Source organism: Geotrypetes seraphini, chromosome 2 (genome assembly GCF_902459505.1).
Source record: "Geotrypetes seraphini chromosome 2, aGeoSer1.1, whole genome shotgun sequence".
Lineage (NCBI taxonomy): Eukaryota > Metazoa > Chordata > Amphibia > Gymnophiona > Dermophiidae > Geotrypetes > Geotrypetes seraphini.
Genome location: NC_047085.1, coordinates 213,051,525 through 213,073,127, shown reverse-complemented (window position 1 = coordinate 213,073,127; position 21,603 = coordinate 213,051,525). Strand labels below are relative to the sequence as shown.

General features: G+C 41.7%; 1 protein-coding gene and 1 long non-coding RNA gene across 6 annotated transcripts in view; one reads left to right on the top strand and one right to left on the bottom strand.

Moving 5' to 3' along the window:
- LOC117355832 overlaps positions 1-4,272 on the top strand; it is a 34,356-nt gene extending 30,084 nt beyond the window's left edge. The window contains exon 4 of the long non-coding RNA XR_004538454.1: positions 980-4,272. This is a non-coding gene — a long non-coding RNA (uncharacterized LOC117355832). The remainder of the gene's footprint in view (positions 1-979) is intronic.
- EXOC2 (exocyst complex component 2) overlaps positions 1-21,603 on the bottom strand; it is a 273,747-nt gene that overhangs the window by 33,039 nt on the left and 219,105 nt on the right. The gene's annotated exons all lie outside the window — the stretch shown is intronic.

Here is a 21,603-nt window from a genome sequence, read left to right as displayed (position 1 = left end):
CCGCGGGTTGCCGACCCCCGCACTAGGCCTTACGCCCCTCCATGATGCACTGGCGAAGGGCTTAAGGCCCAGTGTCATAATAGAGGGAGGACAAGCAGGAGGCATTTTCAGTACCTCCTGTTCCCAAATTTTAAGGTATGGGGCAGGGGGGCCTGGAGGTGGAGTGGGCGCCTTCATTGAAGGAGGGAGCGTGCATTCCTCCTACCTTTCTTTCAGGGGAGGGGGAAGGGGAGAGAATGGGCATGCTCGTAGCAGGAGGACGTGGGCATCCCTCCTGACTTTTTTTCAGGCTGGGGGGGGAGTGGATACCTTTGTGGCAGCAGGTAGCGGATATCCCTCCTGCCTTTGTTTTTTGGGGTGGGGGGGAGGGAATGGGTTACTTCATGGAAGGAGGGAGTGGGTATCCCTCCTGTCATTTTGCCATGGGTTGGCGGGTTGGGGTAGACGGTGGCTCTGGGTACCGGCACTGGTGGAAGCGAATGGCACGGGGGCTTTTTTTTAATGGGACAATTTGTGTTTAACACAGCACATCTGTGCCATTAAAAAACAAAACTAGAAGCCCTAACAGTAGTGACAGAAGGTTGCTTTCCTGTCACTGCTGCTAGGGCTTTGCAAATGTATCAATCGCTCACTGAGCAATTGAATTGGTCGCATTTGCATGCAAATGATTTGCACCTCCGTGCAAATCATTTGCATGCAAACTAGTTTGTGCATTGATCGATGTTGGGGAATCGGCCAACAGCGATCCAGTCGTTAATACCGACTGACTTTGTGCATCTAGGCTAAAGACTAGCACCGCCTACTAGTCTGCTCAATAAGGCGGTCAGGGTTGTTAAAGTTAAAATATTGCATGTATGCAGAAAGTAATTTGATACCAAGGTATATAATATAGGTGCTGATTATGGAACCTATTTTATAAAAGTCTATTTTATATAAGTCTATTTTATAAAAATAAGAAGGTGCCTACTTTTCTCTATAGGATACTAGTGCAAATTACTACAACCAAGCATGGAAATAAACAAGCACAAACAAGCATTGAAAGCAGTGATGAAATCCTATAAATATCAAGTGACTGAAGTTAATAAATCATACTTTGCCTCAGAAATTGCTAACCATACCGTCAACATTAAGAAACTGTTCCAACTAATGGCACAACTACTGCCACCCCAAGACCAGGTACAGCAGCCTCTAACACCCAACCTACCACCCAAGAGTTAGCAAACTCCTTCCAAGACAAGATTAAGAGCGTACAAACTGAAACCAACAAGATATCAAGCACAATACAACCACAGATCCCTGCACAGTAGACCAAATCTGGAACACCTTCAAACTTCTCACCCCAGATGAAGTAAACCCCCAAATACCTAAATTATTTACCAAAAGCTGAGTACTGCACATATGTCTATCTCACATATGCTCACATCTCACACAAATTCACCCACTGGCTGACTTTGATAATCAACAACCTCCTCCAGAAAGGCCAGCTCCCCACCCAAATGGGTCATATTGCTCTCACACTCATCCCAAAAAACTAAGGAGCTGACCTGTCCTCACCCTCAAACTTCAGACCCATAGCCAGAATACCTCTCCTCACCAAACTGCTTGAAACTCACAGACTACCTAGACAAATTCTCCTGTCTACATCCCTCTTAGCATGGCTTCAGACTGAAACACAGCACAGAATCACTACTGCTCACACTAACCACCAAAATTAAACAGATGCTCAGCAAAGTACACCAATCAATCCTCCTACAGTTTAATATAAGCTGCGTTTTGACTCTATGAACCATCAGTTTCTAATGAACAAACTCAACAAGCTAGATCTAACTGGAACTGTCCTCAACTGGTTAAATGAATTTCTGAAAAACAGAGAATACTGTGTACGAAAAGATGACACCTACTCCCTTAGCTGGAAAGTAGACTGTGGTGTACCCCAGGAATCCCCACTCTCACCAGTGCTCTTCAACATCTTTATAAGCACCCTTGGCAATTTCACCTTCACCGATGGTAGAGTACCTACTATCTTATGCAGATGACATAATCGTATTCCTCTTAATCCCACTTTATGCTGATGCTAGAGAATCCGCCAAAAGAGCATCCAAAGGCACTGAAAAAATATACTCCTAGGCAAACTCCAACAAACTAAAAGTAAACACTACTAAGACCAAGCTTCTCTGGTTCCACACCATCTCACAGTCAGTGCCCATAACCCTAACACTACCCTCCAGTACAATGTTAAACACTGAAAGGATCTCCAAAGTGCTTGGAATCCTATTTGACTCCACACTGTCCTATGCACCCCAGATATCTAACCTCTGGAAGAAAACTTTTTATAGCTTAAAGAAGCTGAGACTGATCAAACCATATTTCTATAACAACCACTGTGCAATCTTGGCTCAAATGCTAGTCGTAACACAACTTGACTATTGTAATTCATTTTATCCTGCACCCTAATGTATAGGCTTCAGCTGATACAAAACACTGCAATCAGACTGATATTTGGCTTAAAAAATTATGATCATGCCACTGCTTACTACCACAGACTTCACTGGCTGCCTATAAAGGCCTGAATCATGTTTAAACTTTTGTGCATGGTATATCCGGTGCATTGGCATACCAGTTCTCGACCTTTAGTCGTGTGGAAGCCATGAGGTCAGAAACATGGATGCTCCACTGCAACATTGCACCACTGAAGAACAAAGTGCAGTAATGCACTTTCTTTGGGCAGAGGGAGTGAAACCTGTGGGCATGAAGGGGCCTATTCTGGTGCATTTCCAAGCGCACGGCAAAAAAGTGAACAGTGAAAATTACTGTGCATTGCTGCAAAATGAACTTAAACCTGCAATTCACAGCAAAAGAGGAGGAATGTTGTCCAAAACAGTCTTCCTGCACCATAACAATGCGCCTACTCATACAGCAGCAGTGACAGAAGAGACTGTGCAACAGCTTGGGTTCAAATGTCTTCCACATCCTCTTTACAGCCCAGATCTGGCACCTAGCGATCATCACATCTTTGGTACACTGAAGGAGATGCTGCAAGATTGCAGATTCAACTCTGATGTTGAAGTAAAGGAAGCGGTGCTCATCTGGCTTCGGGAGTAGCCCAAAAAAATTTATTCTCTGCAGGAATGCAAAAAGCTAGTTGAACAAGACAACAAATGTGTCATCATGAATGGGGACTATGTTGAAGAGTGATATGTTCAATTGCTCACAGTTACTTCTATTAAAGCTGTTAAATGTATTTTGCCTTTACTTTTTGATTTACCATGTATCTTTTACAACGCAGTGATTGTTATATAAGATAAAGAGATGTGTTTACTATGGTGAATTAAGTGGTTAGTGTGGGCTTTAGTGAGTGCTAACATCTAGCATGCATTAAAATAGCCGTTGTGGTAAAAATATAGCACTAACTGCTTAGCATGGGTAGGGATAGGGATAGGGACTGGGCAGGGTATGGGTGTAGACCATATTCTGAAGTCAGAATGTGATAGATATCATGCACCAACTGTTGAATGTGTGGTTAATGTGGGTTTATCTAATGCCATGTCAATAGGTGGCATTAGGTGTATTGACACCACAGCACCTTAAAGTAAGGCATGTTAGAGAACTTGTCTGTGCTGAAAATGCAAAGGAAATGCTAGACAAGCCCCTAATAGTTATCATAGAGTCTTTGCTGTTAAGCTGCATTATCTTTGGCTGTTAACCCAAGTGTGAACACTTAAAACTTTTTTTGTAAACATGCCCCAAAATTCCATAATTAACTGTAAAATCTAAGGGGCTCTTTTACAGAAGCTTAGTGTATGCTAACAGAATTAGCTAAACACTGTGCGATCTATTTTCAATCCATGGGCCATGTGGCACTTAGCACATGCTAAGCTTTAGCAAAAGGGTGCCTAAGAAAGTTACATAATACAATCAGTGCTACTGAAAAGATGTAAGCAAGATCTAATTCCCTTTGCCATTACAGAGCTGTACCATTGCCAGGACCCAATAAATTTGTAAAAAAAGATATAAAATCAAGCAAAGAAAAGTTTCAAATGTAAGGAAGCAAATTTAAAAATATCTTAAAATGTCCATTTTGCACCAAATTTATGCTAGTGGAGTAGAAAGGGTAGATGTGAAATGCTTATTCACTCTTTCCTAAAATGCTAGGACTAAGGGGCGGGCACGTGATGAAGTTTCTCATGTTTGTACTGCTCTCAGTTTGTTCTGATTATACCATGATCTTTTCTGTATGTTTTTTATTGGCTGTACCTATTTCTGATAGAACTGAATAAAGATATAAAAAAAAAAAAACTCAGAAATGTTTAGTGCCAGAAACCTCCCCCCCCCCAATACTATGTCTAGGGCAATAAGAACATAAGCAATGCCTCCGCTGGGTCAGACCTGAGGTCCATCGTGCCCAGCAGTCTGCTCACGTGGCGGCCCAACAGGTCCAGGACCTGTGCAGTAATCCTCTATCTATACCCCTCTATCCCCTTTTCCAGCAGGAAATTGTCCAATCCTTTCTTGAACCCCAGTACCGTACTCTGCCCTATTACGCCCTCTGGGAGCGCATTCCAGGTGTCAATCACACGTTGGGAAAAGAAGCCACCTATCTGTTTTAGGTGCCCGTTACAGAATCTGGTCCTAAATGCCATTATAGAGTTGGCACTAAACATGCCCCATTGAATGCCTACACCTTGGCACCGAGTTATAGAATTGCCCCGAATGTCCTTACAATTGGTTCGCCTTCTCACCTGGAGAAACATACGCTGCGAGCAAATTCTACTCCTGATATTTTGCTTGTCTAAATTAAAAACGGATATGCCTCATATCAATTTGGAAGGGATTTTTCCTTACATGGTAGTTAGGCTTGACTTCTTTGAAGATGTGAATAAACATGTGGATAAAGGTGAGCTGGTCAATGTAGTGTATCTAGATTTTCAGAAAGCTTTTGATAAATCCTCGACAGGCTCCTGAAAAAATTAAAGAGTCAGGGGATAGGGAATTGGTTATCAGAGAGAAAACAAAGGGTAGGGTTAAAGGGTCATTTTTCTCAATGGAGGAGAGTAAACAGTGGAGTGTCGCAGGGGTCCATACTAGGACCAGTGCTATTTACCGTATTTTTCGCTTTATAAGACGCACCTGATCATAAGACGCACCCACCTCTAGAGGAGGAAAAACCAAGAAAAAAAAATTCTGAACCAAATGGTGGGCCCTGTACCCTGTCCCCCCTCTGGTGGTAGGCCGGGACAGGGTACAGGGCACATCTAGTGGTAAGCACGTCTAATAGTAGGCAGCCCCAAGCCAGCCAGCCCCCCATACCTTTTTTAATCCTGCCCACCCATCCTCTGCTCCTGGGCCCAGCAGCTCCAGCCAGATTCCCTCCCTCCCTGCAATGGCACCTACCTTGCAGATAGTGCTTGGGGGTTCCTCCTTATTTCCCGGCCAGAGGCACAGAGATCAGCAGAGATGATGTCAGGAGCAAGCTTTACGCTCTCCTGCTCGGCCCCGTGTTGCTTTCCGAATGGCTGCCGTAAGTTCTCGCGAATCCCGCTAAAAAGGTTCAAAGAAGAGTGACCAAGATGATAAAGGGGATGGAACTCCTCTCACATGAGGAAAGACTAAAAAGGTTAGGGCTCTTCAGCATGATTGAAGTCTACAAAATCCTGAGTGGAATAGAACGGGTACAAATGGATTCATTTTTCACTCCATCAAAAATTTCAAAGACTAGGGGACACTCGATGAAGTTACAAGAAAATACTTTTAAAACCAATAGGAGGAAATTTTTTTCGCTCAGAGAATAGTTAAACTCTGAAACGTGTTGCCAGAGGTTGTAGAAAGAGCGGATAGCTTAGCTGGTTTTCAGAAAGGTTTGGACAATTTCCTGGAGGAAAAGTCCAAAGTCTGTTATTGAGAAAGACATGGGAGAAGCCACTGCTTACCCTGTATCTGTAGCATGGAATGTTGCTACTCCTTGGGTTTCAGTCAGGTACTATTGACCTGGATTGGCCACAATAAGAACGGACTACTGGGCATGATGGACTATTGGTCTAACCCAATAAGGCTATTCTTTTGATCTTAGGCATCACCCTATGCAGGTCAGAATGCACTGGGTGGGGTGTCGCCATTTTAATGACACCACCCAGAGTAGAAGAGAGTAGACATCCTTACCTCCTACAATGCATGAAGGAGTCAAGGGTTGGGATGGGCCACATTAGTCTACCAAGGTGGACTTCGGGGAGGCAGGGTCTCAATGAAACACCAGGGCTTTTTATAATATTTTTTTCTGGGGGGGGGGGGGGGTATTTGCCCTAAGTTGAGAGGGATGTTCAGGGGAGGGGGGTCTTTTTTCTTTTTATTAGGGAAGGTGTTGAGGCATACTTAAAAAAAACAACCAACAACCCAAGAACTAACCCAACAAAGTCAAGTTTTCTGTCAGTGCCTTAGACAATTAATGTTCTTGTACTGACAGGAAAATTAGTGCAGAGTAGTGAGTAGCTAATTAATACTGCTATTGTAACGCAGCACTAATTTGTATATTCTTTATTCTAAGCATGCCGCAGCAATTTTGCTGCACTAGGTTTGCAGTAGAATTTGATTCTACTGCAAATCTTTGAGTATCGGCCCCCCTGGGATTTATACATGCTAACCAGGATGACTTATGTTTCAGAAAAGTGCACCTTTAATCTCCCAGTTGATCTCCTTCCAAAAAGCAAAACTGGCCAGGGATATCTGACTCTGTGATAGTTTAGAAAAAATAAAAGTTTATGTTTCTAAAATAGTTGACAAAAATTTATGTTGCAATTTCCTAAAATAGGGCCCAGTAATCAAAAGATATGTGCACCTAATTCTGGCTCCGATGCTCAGAACCTAATGCCGGTGTTAGAGTCGATTAGCACTGGACTAGCACCAGTGTTAATCTGTGAATGTTCCAAGGTCTGTGGCGCTGGAAACAATATGAATGTAAAATATGGCTGCAAATTGTATTTAAATCTAGTCAAAGAGATGCTAATGAGGTTATTTGATACCTGCTCAAGCAAATGGCATCAAGCAAAAAAGCATGCCTGTAGGATTGGGGATTCACTAACTCCCACCAAAAGCCCTAATGGCACTACTCTGAACTTTATTGGTTGAACAGGCTGTTGCCTGCTCAACCAATCAAATTGCAGTAACCAATCGAGCTGCTAGGAGGGAAGGGAAGCAACAGGAGAGATGCTAGGCCTGCAGGAGAGGGAAGGGAAAGAGAGATGCCAGACCAAGGGATAAAGGAAGAGAATATCAAATACTGAACCCATATTGGGAGGGTGGCAGGTAAGCAAGCCAGATACTGGAAGAGGTGGGGGGGGGAGTGAGAGGGAGAGAAGCTGGATGTGCTGGGGTCAGAGATGAGAGAGACAAATTGGCATGGGGGAGGAAGAGAGGGAAAAGCTAGGCAGGGAAATATAGGGTCACAGAGAAAGAGGGAAGCTGAACATAGGAAAAGATAGAGACACAGAGATAGAAGTAGACATGGAGCGAGAAGACATCTCAAATGGATAGGAGATCTTGGTGAATGAACTAAGAGAAGACAGAGGGAAGCAGAAACCAGAGCCTGAAATATAAAATGACCAAACAAAAGTTGAAAAATAATTTTAATTTTCTATTTTATGATTAGAATATTTCAGAATTGGAATGTGCATCCTGCCAGAGTTGGTGTTAGACATGGATGGGGCCTAGTGCAGAAATTTAGGAGGGGACCCCAAAGCTTACTAGCAGGCATGTACTATCTTTATATTTTGCACAGTGTAGGAAGAAATGTATCTCTTTCTATTTCTTAGGTACTGTACTAAATGCAAGACCTGGCTTCTTGGGGTTTGATTTAATTTATGTGTATAGTTTGTGGTCATTTATTCTGTATTTGGCATTTGTGTTCTGTGTATCTGATTGAGGTATTCTGTTACTATGGATTTTCTATGTAGTATTCTATAGTAACTTGGTTTGTTCAGCTTTCTTGATAGATTAAATTGATATTTTAGGGCCCCACTGTAATGCATAGGGCCTTAAAATATCAGAGGTGGAATCCTTGTTTTGGAAGTTAGTATTGGCATGGTAGATTTACTCAAGGTTTTCAGTGATTTTTGTTTTCTATATTTTTGTATTACTTTATACAAGTTTAATAATTTATTAAAAAATTTGTTATACCACCTAATCAGGCTTCTAGGTGGTGTACATTAATAAATGAAAACATTCAAGTTAACAAACATATTTGGGGGGGCAATTAACTAAACAGACAGACTTATACAAAAGGAAAAAAAAAAGGGTCGAACTACAATGTTATAGGAAAGAAACACTGACGGAGGGAACAAAAAGTAGGGGAAAGGCTAAAAGAAAGGAACTTAAATTGTCCTTAGAAGGGCAGGTGCTATTAAACAGCATCTTTAAAAGAGTAGGGGCTACTCGAAGGCATCTTTAAATAAGAAGGTTTTTAATTTCGATTTATGCCTGTTATTGAGATAGCACTAGAAACAAGAAATTTGTATGGTGAGTTTTATGGGGAACTGTCCTAGCTCTGCTCTGTATCTATTGTTAGGGGAGGGCCAGGATTCTGTGGATAGAGAATATTCAGGGGAAACACATGTGTGTTGGGGGACCATGGCTCAATGAGGGTTGAAGAATAAAGCCTTTTGTACAGGGCAGGATTAATTCTTCGAGGGCCCCTAGGCACACAAGTACACTGGGACCCCCTGGCCATGCCCCACCTTGCCCATGCTCCAATTTCTCTGTTTTCTTATTTACTTCTTTATTTCCACTTGTATTTATTTTCTTTTTTTTAAAAATTCAAAACAAAGATTAGCATACCAGTGCACAATTTTTCTTCTATGTGACCCCCAAACATCACTGAACAAATCCCCCTTCCTTCCCTTCCCACCTACTTACCCACCTACTGAACCCTTTCAATACGTATATAAAAGAGTTCAAATATATTGTAAAGCAGTAATACTATCCGAAATATAAGTCTACATTAATAACCAAGTTTACAACGCCTCTCAACTGCCTCACTCTACGTCAACCAACTGTAACCCATATGTATGTATAAACAACCATAAGAACATAAGAACTGCCGCTGCTGGGTCAGACCAGTGGTCCATCGTGCTCAGCAGACCGCTCATGAAGTGGCCCTCTGGTCAAAAACCAGCGCCCTGAGACTAGCCCTACCTGCATACATTCTGGTGCAGCAGGAACTTGTCTAACTTTGTCTTAAATTCCTGGAGGGCGTTTTCCCCAAATCTGTAACTCCTCTAGTAAGTTCCACTCCATGTATGCTAACTTGCAACAAAACAACAAGGCAAGCAGTCCACCAAAGAATCCAACATGAAACAAAAGAAAATTGGCAGAAAATAAGCAGATTCAAATCAGGTTTATTCAAGGTGCTCCCAAGAACCATGCCCGATGCATTTCGCCAAACAAGGCTAGTCAACGCTAACAAAAAAACATGTCTTTCATACAAACAGTGAAAGTTCAAAAACTCAAAAATAGGGAAGAAACCCAAAAACAATGAAGAACAAATTTTCCCTGAACCAAAAATAAGGATGAGAGGGAGAGACAATCAACCATCCAAGCAGGAACAAAAAGGCGATAGTAAAGTCCGAAAAATACTTAGCTTCTCCGTAGGTCAAGTTTCTAAAGGCTTGGATGGTTGATTGTGGTTACGTCTGCACCCTTGGATGAGAGGCAGAGACAGTTTGTATACCTGTGGTATTTTCTTTTGCACTTTTAGCACAAGATTGTTGCTGCACTAATATACATTGAATCACACTTCGGGTGAGCCTGAAGATGTTCAACAGTTTATGCTCATATGAGCACAATATTGTGACAGCTAGCGCTTTAGGGGGCCTGTACTCACCCCGGAGTGAGCTGTGTGACTGAGGGCTCCCCGTTCACCATTTATTATTATTACTTCTGGTTTTGAGCGTTTGCCACAGATATAGCCATCTCTCACTCTCACCCTTGTTTTTGGGTCAGGGAAGATTTGTTCTTCATTTCATACAAACAGAACACAGAAAACACTTTCACCTAGTATGGGATATGTAATCACAAACTAACATCTCCTCCTTTTACAAAGCTGTAGCATGGTTTTTAGCCATGGTGGTAACAGCTCAGATGCTCATAGAATTCTGAGCATCAGAGCTGTTACCACCATGGCCGGCGCTAAAAAATGCTCTACAGTTTTGTAAAAGGGGGGGATAAAATAGAAATATGTAGACAAAGGTTAAATTGAACCACCAAGAAGCTGGACTCTGCATACAATGCAACACCACAGAAACAGCGATGCATTTCCCCCTAAAGCAAATAAATAAATAAATAGAATTTTTTTTTTCTACCTTTGTCTTCTCTGGTTTCTGCTCTCCTCATCTTATTGTCACTCTTTTTCTTTCATCTTCTGTCCTATGCCACCTCCAGAAACTGTATGCCTCCCCCTTCCATCTTTCCTTTCACTCCCATTGGTCTGGCATCCATCTTCTTCCATTCCCTCCTCTAATGGTCTCTCTCCTCTCCTCTTCTTCCCTTCCCTCTCCCACACCCCCATGGTCTGGCATTTCATTCTCTCCTCTCCCTTCCCCCCACTTCCATCATCCCCCTTTCTTTTCCTCCAACCCAATTCCATCCAGTATCCTTCTCCCTTTCCCTACACACCAATTCCATCAGCATCTGCCCCCTTTCTTTCCCTCCAACCCAATTCCATCCAGTATCCTTCTCCCTTTCCCAGTACACCAATTCCATTAGCATCTGCCCCCTTTATCTCCCTCTACCAGCCTTTCCACATGGCAACAGAACCCCCTCCAGCAATGGCAACAGCCCCCCCCCACGGCAACGGGCCCCCACCCTGCATCGATGACAACAACAGTGGCCTCCCCCCGGCATCAATGGCAATTCGGCTGGCTCAGCTCCATGAAGATCCCACGATGACTGCGTCTACTGGAAGAAGTGACATCAGAGAGGGATGGACCGGCATTCACTGCGGGACCTTCTTGGAGCTGAGTTGGCCACGTTGCGGTTGATGCTGGTGGGAGGCTGCGTTACCGTCCGTCGATGCCGGGAGGGGGGGGCACTGCCATCTGGAAAAAAAAAAAACTGGCATGATAAAGTCATCCTTCAGCGGGCCCCCTGACTATTTTGGGCCCTAGGTACGTGTCTACTGGGCTTACCATTAATCCAGCCCTGCTTTTGTACTTCTCCTAGCTCCCAACATGATCTGCAGCCACTGAAGATTGCACTGCTACCCTCATTGAAGTTATTGGGAGTGGGGTAGGGGTGTGGCAGGGAAAGGGCATGAGTGCATCAGGTGGCATGTGTTTCTTTAGTGTCCACTTATCCAACATGTTGGCCCACCCAAAAATAATAATAATAACAACAGTTTATATACCGCAGGACCGTGAAGATCTATGCAGTTTACAAAGATTAAAAGATGGTACAAATTGATTGAACTTAACAGAGGTGAAGGATAGTGGTTAACATCTCAAGGGAACAGTTATTGAAGAGAAAGAGTTGTACGGGTCAGCTGTCTAGTCTAACTTTGCATTGTCTAGTCACTCCAATTTGAATATGACCTGAAGAAGAAACAGGTGACAAAGCAAAGCTTGTTTTATTTTGTTGCATGCACCCTGGAGTTCATGCATCTGTTGCTCCCTGCTTTTGTCTCTTGATTGAGGGTCCAGAATAACTTGCTGCTTCAGCGTTAAAATATCAGAAGGTCTATATTACTCAAAGTATTTTTTGATGGAATCTGCAATTCTATACCACATGTCAGTCTGTGCATAACTCTGAAGGATAGATTTCAGAAAGGTGGTAGTGATACAGAATAGAGAATAACACGGTAATTGTTACCCGTGGCTAGCCGCGGGTAACCCACCGAAACGGGGAAAGAAAAAAAAGTGGTTGCTGCAGGGCGGGGACAATGCCATTCACCGCCCCGTGGAGCGGTGAATGGACTTGTCTCCGCATTGAGGCAATGAAGGATCGCGCGGTCCAGCAGCCCCCATCCGCCCGATCGTAGCGTTCCACCATCTCCCTCCCTCCACCTCACCGTAGATGCAGAGTTTGCCGGCTTTCTTTTTCGCCCAGCCGCACGCTTTCAAAGAGCCGCGCATGCGCGGCTGATCAAGTTATTCAATCTTCTCCTCTGCTGCAACTTCCTGTTTCCGGTTGCATCAGAGGAGAAGATTGAACAACAGAGTAGCCGCGCGTGCGTGGCTTTTTGAACGCGTGCGGCTGGGCAAAAAAGAAAGCCGGCAAACTCGGCATCTAAGGTGAGGTGGAGGGAGGGAGTTGACTGAACGCTGCAATTGGGCGGGAGGGGCTGCTGGACCGCGCGTGTTCCCGGCTCACACTAAGAAGGAGGGAGTGGGAGGAAAGAGATTCTGGGCCAAGGGGATGAAGAGGGAGAGAAAGAAACCCACAGCAGGAAAGAAAGGGGAGGGCAGGCAGGTGAGCCAGATGCTGGAAGCAGGGGGGGGGGGAGAAAGAGGGAAAGAAGCTAGATGGGATTGCAAAGAAGAGACACATTGGTGTGGAAGAGGAAGACAGGGGAAATCTGGACACAGGAAGGTAACAGAAACAGAGGGGAAATTATGTGCATGGGGGCATAGGGACAGAGACATAAAGGGGACATACATGCCATGGGGATGGTATATGGACATGGTGGGGGGGGGGGGCAATGCCAGATATATAAGGGAGATATTGGAAATGGGGAAAATAGGAACACAGAAGCGAGATTGTTTGAGGACCGAGCTCGCAGGCTCCAGCGGCTTGCACAAATTACATTGTAATGTGCCACGAAAGTAAGAGGGAGGTAGATAGATAGATAGGCCGCGAGAGAGGAGCTGAAGGGTAGTAGAAAGGAACAGATGGTGAAGGAGGGAGGGAAGGGTGGTGGTGGAAAGGAATAGAACAGACACTGAAGGAGGGTGGAGAGGAACAGACCATGAAGGGAAATGGTGGAAGACAGAGTGGGAAGAAGACAGATGCCAGACTATGGGGGAACGGAGGGAAGAAAATGGGTGCCAGACCAATTGTGTGTGTGTGTGGGGGGGGGGGGTGAAGGGAGAGGCACAGTAACAGAGCAAATGGAAAACACAGAGAGAAGACACACAGTGGATGGAAGGAATTGAATGAGAAGATGAGGAAAGCAGAAACCAGACAACAAAGGTAGAAAAAAAAATTCTATTTATTTTCTTTTTTTTTTGCTTTAGGATAAAGTAGTATATTAGTTGTGTTGATAAAAATTTATAAACAAAGCCCTGCCAGCTAAACATCTCTTTCTCTAGTTCAGCAGCCAGAACTTTGATTTATAAGGAAGGAATAAGCTAAATATTGCAGTACTGAAGCTTATATGGATGCTGCGGGGACGGTGACGGGGCGGTGAATGGGATGGCAGTGACGGTGACGGGGCAGTGAAAAAGGTGAAGGTGACGGGGTAGTGAAGGGAATGGCGGTGATGGGGCAGTGAAGGGGACGGTGGGGCAGGGACGGTGCAGTGACGGGGACAGATTTTTTTCCCCGTGTCATTCTCTAATACAGAACTTAAGTTTCTTCACATTAATACAGAAGTCAAAAGGATAAGTAGCAATTGTTATAGGTGACTCTCATAAAGAGATCAAAACGAGACATCGTTCAGCACAAACAGTGAGTACATTAACCTTGATTAAGAGTACATATTGCACTAATGTTTATCAGAGGAGTGTCCAACCTTGGTCCTCGAAAGCCTCAAATCTAGTTGGGTATGCATGAGATTATTTGTATGCACTGCCTCCAATGTTTGCAAATAGATCTCATACATATTCATTGTGGAAACCTGACATGGCGAGGGCCGAGGTTTAGCTCTTCTACTGAATCCCTTGCTATAAATGTCACCGCATGCCACTGATATTAATGTATAAAAATACACCTTGAAACATTAATGCAGGTTAATAAACATCACCCTAAATTAATATACAAGAGAACAAAAGTAAAGTAACTTGTTAGCAGGATTTCACTTCTCAATTTTTAATGTGCTGTTCCAACCTTTGGGCTAGTTTCCACTACAATTTAAGATATAAAAATTGGAGGGTTTTTACAATTTTGAATAAAGTATGTTGCATTAAGAGAAATTATGTTGAATACTCTTAACTTGATATTTCTTCTATTAAAAATAAATTTGGTGCAATGTAGTTTTCTTAGAATATAATGTATCTATTTTCAGTAGGAGATTAGGACTAACATGTGATTTAGGAAGAAACGTCCAAAAACAGGAAATGTGGTTTCAAGAGTGGGTAGTATAATCCAAAGAGTTTCCAAAAGTAGCCCACGCATCTATGCAATATACTGTCTGTGTAATAAATCAAAACAACTACGAGTATAGTGCAATAAAGACAGACCCAGTTCAGAGGAATTTTTTTTTTTCACACATAGCAGGAAGTGCTTCATGGAAAGATTTGCATTCAGGTGAAGAAAAGCTATCTGTACATCCTCCAGTGAACATAATTTTAGCTGATTTTTAGTAGCTTGTACAAGATAAACAACAGTTCTATGTGGTCAGTAGATGATGCTAGGATATTTTATAGTTTTTCTACAAATCTTAACTGGATTTATCGTTAATTTTTAAAGTTTCATTTAAGGACAAAAAAAGATTCCTTTATACTAAGCATCCCTCAGGATTTAAAATATCAGAAGTCTCATTTCTCATGTGCTCGATGAACCCACTGCACCCTAAAAGTACAGATAATCTCTTTGCTACAATTTCATCTGACTGCAGATCTTTAAAGATGCCCCCAAATCAAGCAAAGGGTGTTTTCCCTGAATCAAGAATAATTCTGGGAATGGCATATATGCGATGCAGATTTCAAACAAAAGTTATGTACAATGTACTCCATGATGGATAACTTTTTTGTAGCAGTTTTGCTGTCTTGGAGGTCGTTAAAGGTGTGAAGGAGTTCCATATTTGGTCAGTATTGCAGGGATCACCTTGGCTTTCGTGTGTGGGGTGTATTGGTCTCAGAGTGTGAATCATTTTTTCTGCTTCTGTTTGGGCTGTTCTGATTTTGCTGAGAAAGGAGTTGGTGAAGGAGTTTTTCGGAAAAAAAAATACATTGGCAATAGCTTCAGTGTCTGAACTGCATCAGGAATTACAATGGTTGACAATGATCAAAGATTTTGATATTATTGCACACAATGCATAGATTTGAGTATAATGCCAAAAGTATTAGATTTAAATGATTTCATTAAGTGCATATCAAATCTCAGCAAGTGTGGAATTGAGAGTATCGATTCTGAGTTCTACTTTGGGCTTTCTTTACTCAGGAACAGGTTTTATAGATTGGGCAGAAAAGACGCCCCAGTCTGCTTAAAATGCAATCAAAGCAATAACTCTTTTCAAGCCTTTAGGCCCTGTTCAAAAATAAGACATTATTGGTGATAAGTAATCAGATATTTGGAACAACTGATAGGCCAATCAATCACATTAACACTGGCTTTTGCTTAACTAGGAAGTGCTTGGGATACAGAGCCAGGGCAATCACTCTCTGATTTGGAACCAGGAGTGCTTTGCAAAAGAAAAAAAAAAACTATACTCAGTGTCTGGATCAGTAAAGATCTACCTTCCTTCTGAAACTAGTGGAATAGTTTTCATGCACCGATGTTGTCAAAGCAAAGGCAAGCCTAGTCTTCTGTAAAATATAAAAAACATATTTATGACCTGATTTTGAATTTATTCTAATATGTATTGGTCATTTTAATATGCATTGAATTCATTCTGATATGCATTGGGTGGGGAGGGGAGGATGACTTCCACAGTGTTCAGTTAGTAGAGAAGGTGTAGGTGTGTGTGGGTGTTCCCCCCCCCCCCAATTTCCTTAGGTCAGTAAAGTTGGGAGTATCAGATTACAACTCCTTGCATCAAAAGGTTCTGCATGAATTTGTTTTCTTGTTTGATAAGAACATTTGCCAAACACAAGGGCCACGGGCTAAATCCGGCCCTAGCCGTTTTATGCGGCCCGCAGTGACTGTGTGCCAGCTTGAATTGAGATGTGGCGTTTTCCTCATTGCTGCCCTTGGGTGTTTAAGTTTCTGGCCAGCTCCCTCCTCATCACTGCCGCAGTCGTTTCTCTACACACAGCTACAGGCGGCGGCTCCTTGCACGTCCCACACCTCATCCCGAAGCCTTGCCTCTGACATTATGACATCAGAAAGCTTTCGGTTCAGGCGCGGGACATGCATAGGAGCCACTGCCCCCGGCTTTGTGCACAGAAACGATTGCGGCAATGAGGAGGAGGGAGCTGGCCAGAAGGTACAACACTTGCCAGAGGGCAGGAGGGGGGGGGGGGGCTGTTGGGATTTGAGAAAAAGGGAGCACAAACTTCGGACAAATGATAGAAGGAAAGAAGGAGGGAGAGAGAGGGCAAGAACTTGGGACTCAGAATGGAAGAATGGAGAGAGTGAGGGAAAGAGATGCTGAGGTGAGGGAGGGAATAGAAAGGGAGAATTTGGTGCCTGAGAAAGGGAAGTGATGGTGCACATGAGGAGATGAAGAGGAGACGGAGGGAGAGAGAATGTTTGGACATGGTGTTGGGAGAGGAGTGAGATAGAGATGCATGGGAAGAGAGATGCCAGACCATGGAATAGAAGGGAAGGAGGGGAGAGTGAGCTGCAAGACTGTAGGGAGGAGAAATGCCAGACCACAGAAAGGAGAGGAGAGAAGTTAGAACTCAGGAAGAGGGAGGGAAGGAGAGAGAGATGCCAGACATTGGAGAGGAGAGAGCTTCCAGGCTAGGGGAAGAAGGGGAGAAAGATGCCAGACCTCATGAGGGGGAAGGCAGAGTTATCTGACCATGGGAGAAGGATGAATGGTGCATAGGGATGGAGAGGAAGGGGAGATGGAAGGAGGAGAGGGTGTACAGCAGTGAACAGATAAGAAGAAATGCTTCTAATGGATAGATAGGAGTAGGGGAGAAGAAAGAGGGAGGAGATAGTACACATGGATAGATGGGAAGGGAAGACATGGAAAAGTAGACAGATTTTGAGAAGAAAGCAAAAAAAATGGAAGAAAATTGAATGTTAAAAATTAATGCTAAAGATGGATGTATCAACAATGATTAGGCCAGGGTAATGTGTATAAACCACTGGAGATAAGAAACAGTACACCTTTGGGTATAACAACATATATAGAAATATATAAAGTTTCTCCTATAATTCCAACCCAAAACCTCAAAGACAGTCAAGGATTGAAATGCTTCCATATGCTCATAAGAGTGTAACTCTTTGGATGGCTTGTCCACCCTCTTTGTGGAGTTTATTTTCCAGTCATTGCATATAGTTCACGTTTTGTTGTCTGGTTGAATTATCAAACTTTCTTTATAATTATCAAACTCATATTGACCTACAGATAGGGGTAAATACACTTATCTTAGATGGTATAGGGGTCCCAATGCAGCCCCGTTTTGTGATCTGATACCAGGATTTCTAAAGCACTCCGCTGGAGAAGATCACTACCAGTGGGAAACTGTGGTCAAAGCGTGTTGTTGAAAAATATCAGCACTTCCAATTCAAAAGCCTACATACTTTCACAGCGGAGTTCTTGTGTAATTCAACCAGTTTACAAAACAAAACAAAAATACAGCTTTTGATTGAATACGTGAACTATATGCAATGACTGGAAAATAAACTCCACAAGGAAGGTGGACAAGCTCTCCAAAAGAGTTATACTCTTCTGAGCATACGGGAGCATTTCAATCCTTGACCGTCTTTGAGGTTTGGGGTTGGAATTATAGGAGAAACATTATATATTTCTATATAAAGATGGATATATGGCAGAAAGTGAAGGAGAGAAAAACAGCAAATGGATAAGGTGGCCCTGGATACACAGTTAAGAGCACAGACAGAAGGAAGTACAGCCAGAGACTGGGAAAAGATGGTTTGAAAAATAAAATCACCAGACAACAAAGGTAGGGGAAATGATTTTATTTTCAATTTAGTGATTGAATTGTGTCAATTTTGAGAATTTACATCTGCTGTCTATATTTTGCACTGTTCAGGAAGAAATGCATTTGTTTCTATTTCTCTGGGGTTGTACTGCATGCAGAGTCTTGAATCTTAGGGTTTCGTTTGTGGTCCCATATTTGCATAGGGGTTATCTGTGTTCTGGTAGGAATGAATGTTAAGAAGCATACAGTGCGCTTTGTGTAGTTTAATTTTGTGGTTAACCATTATGTGTTAATAAAATTATATTATATTATATATGAAAAATGAATGGAAAAAATGGTATTACAATTACTACTACTAGGGGGGTGGGGTCTGGCCCGCAACTTAGCTTGACTTTTAGATTTCAGCCCCTTAATTTGATTTGAGTTTGACACCCCTGCTTTGGGGTATGTAAGGCATAGGTGGGGTAGGTGAAGGTGTGCTTACTGGGGAGGATATTGTTAATGGGATTACAGTTTTATAAAAGTTTACTCTTTATGGCATCAATTATAAGCTTATTTTGTACAAGTATGTTGGATTTGTTTTTTGGTTTATTGTTATATGTATTCTATTTATATTTATTCAATAAAAAGATTTAGCATAATAAAGACTTAAAAAAAATTGAAAAAGTAAATGGAGCGACTATAGAAATGATTAAAATAACCTTTGCAATTAATATTTAGTACATAGCTTTAGTTGTGTATGAAAGTAAAATCCATCAAGACTGTTTGCAGATAATTTACTGTAACATCTCGAAGTGTAGCACATTTTATTATTCTGAGCAGAGGCACAGTGTGTCATGTCCATGGGGAATTTCCAAGCCTTTATCATCAACCTGCTGGTCTACTCTACTGTGCCAGATATACCAATCATCAGCGTGTGGGTGGGGACACTTCCGTCACATATGACACTTTTGTGCACAAGTAAGATACCAAAGACCATCCTCCAAATGAAAAATGCTATTTCTGATGTTTGTTGGTTAAATTATTTTGAAAAATGTAACTTGCATTAATGCAAATTAACAATCCAAGCCCCCTAGATTTTAAGCTCCCTAGGGAAATACCAGCTGTTCCAGACTGCAATGTGCCATGAGTTACCAATGAAATGCCAGGTCTTAAACCTTTATGACCAACCTTGAAAACTCATAACTTAATCACTGCTGCTATTCCAAGAAAACTATACCAAGTATACTTCACTAGTACCACACCTATGTATCATCAGACATTGTATAATCACCATGGACAACCTTTATTTAAAAAATCAACAAAAAAAACACAAAACCCTGCAATTTAAATGTCATAACGTCCCTATACATCATTATAAAATTTTTTAAAAATTGGCATTCAAAATGGCTCCCTTGCCATGCTATTCAGAAGTAGGTTAGAGGAATAAAGTATACCAGATTGTTTACTTCTACAGTTGCTTATCAATCAGCAAAACACTGGAAAAATTTATCAGACCATATATCTTCAGAGAATAAGTATAAAAAAAAGTTTTAAGGCGGCTTTGAAAACTTATTTGTTACTTTATACAGGCCTTTGAGACCACTTTTTCTGTAATCTCAGAGCAAAACTGCATTTTAGATTTTTGGGGGTCTCGCTTCTTGGCCCAAGATCTGATGTCATGTTATATCTATGATAATATAACTTGGGGGATTTTATGAGATTTTAAGATATGAGTGTGGAGTGATAGAAAAAGCAGAATCACACAAAAATCTCTATTTTACATTGTATTTCTTTTTCTTATTTAACTAAGGGCTCCTTTTACTAAGGTGCGCTAGTGTTTTTCGCACGTGCTAAATGAAAAATACTAACACAAGTTCTATGGAGGCGTTAGTGTTTAGCACGTGCTAAGCACCCGCTAAAACCGCTGGCGCACAATTAGTAAAAGGAGCCCTAAGCTTATTTGTTTGATATAAACAGTTATGATCTTTTTGTGTAGCGAGGTAGTATATAAAGTACAAATAAACTGAACTATAATCTACCGCTAGTCACGAAAGATAGAGTCCCAGCAGACGCAGTTCCAGGAGGAAATCAGAGAATTGTTGAACTTGAAAACCCAACAGAAGCAACAACAAATGCTCGTGAGCCTCTTGCTGGTACAAGTACAAGCACAAGCCACAGAACGCTTAATAGAACTCTAGACTGCGATCTTGGCCTCTGCAATGCCCAGGGAGATTGGAGCAGCTACAGTAGGATCTCCCAGAATGGGGACTTTTGACTCTTTGTAAAATGAGGCTAGACGATGATCTGGAAGATTTTTTGGTATCACTTGAAAGAGTGGATATGGCAGTCCTTTTGAATGGGGAGTGGGGCATAGCCAAGCAGCTGGTATCCTCATATAAGCTAAGAAAACAGAAGCAGGAGAAAAAAAAGAAACAGAGCCTACCAAATGGAGAGGATTATTCATAAAGGTCAGATACCCTGACTCCCAGAAAAAAATTCTAAGAGTTTTCCCTTCCTTCCCTCAGGAACAACAGGCAGATGCTAATTTGCAGTTTGCTCTAGGGAGAGCAAAAAGGAAGACAGACAGGGTGTTCTAGGTTCATTCTTGACCAGAACTTTTTATATAGAGAAACTTGAGATGAGGAAGGGAGGGGGGGGGAGGGGGTTATAAGAATCCGTTAAACATTGAAAATCATCAATTTTTATAATTTTGTTTAAAGTCCCATTGTTATATCAGAGGAGTTTAAATTTTTTTGAGTTTGTATTGAACTAATTAGCTAGAACATTTGTTTTACTAAAAATCTCAAGTGGTTCCATCTCAAAGTCAAGCAGGTCACATGTGGCCCATGGGCCATGCACTGGATGACCCTGGATTAACTTTAAAGGAATCTGGGAAATTTTCTGATTATAAAACAATTATTTTTTATTGTGGAACAATCTCTTTAGTGGCCAATCCTTAACGTGTTTTAAAACAAATAAACCCACCAAGGTGGCTCAAAACGAAGTTTCTTTTGGGGCCTGCCCCCAAATTGCAGAACTATCCAAGCTACAGTGCTTTGAAATATCTTTACTTCTTTGTACATTTTTCACCCTGCAGTCTAAAAATGACCATTCAAAATGCATTAAATAGAAGTTTGTTTCATAGATGGATACAACATACTTTCAATGAACAAATAAAAAAATACTAAAAAAATTAATTATGAATAAGAAACCAAAAAGTTCTGATTGCACATCTTCACATCTTTTATAGCAAACTCAAATTAGCTACATTTCTAAAACATTGTTCAAGGCCAATAATATGTTAAATAGAGCCCACATATACTCCTCAATATACTTCTCCTAGTACTCTTCGCTATGACCACTCTGGTCTCTAGAATAAGCTTTTGTTATTGTCTACTGTAACCTATTTGTTGTCATGACTATTCTGTTTTCAAAGATTGTGAATGTCTACTTGTAACCTCTTCTGAGCTTCTGGGAGAACGGGATAGAAATTGAAATAAATATATATGTTCAGTCACAATAGTAGAACTAATTGGAATACTCCTGGATGAAGAAGCTGTCTATGCCATGTGTTCCATAATAATTGTGCAATATAATTTAAATTTCCAAACCATAACAGTTGAGGTGAATCTACTAATCAATATAATAAACCACAGTTCTGAACAATTAAGATAAATTTATTCCAAAGCAGCTTTATTGATCA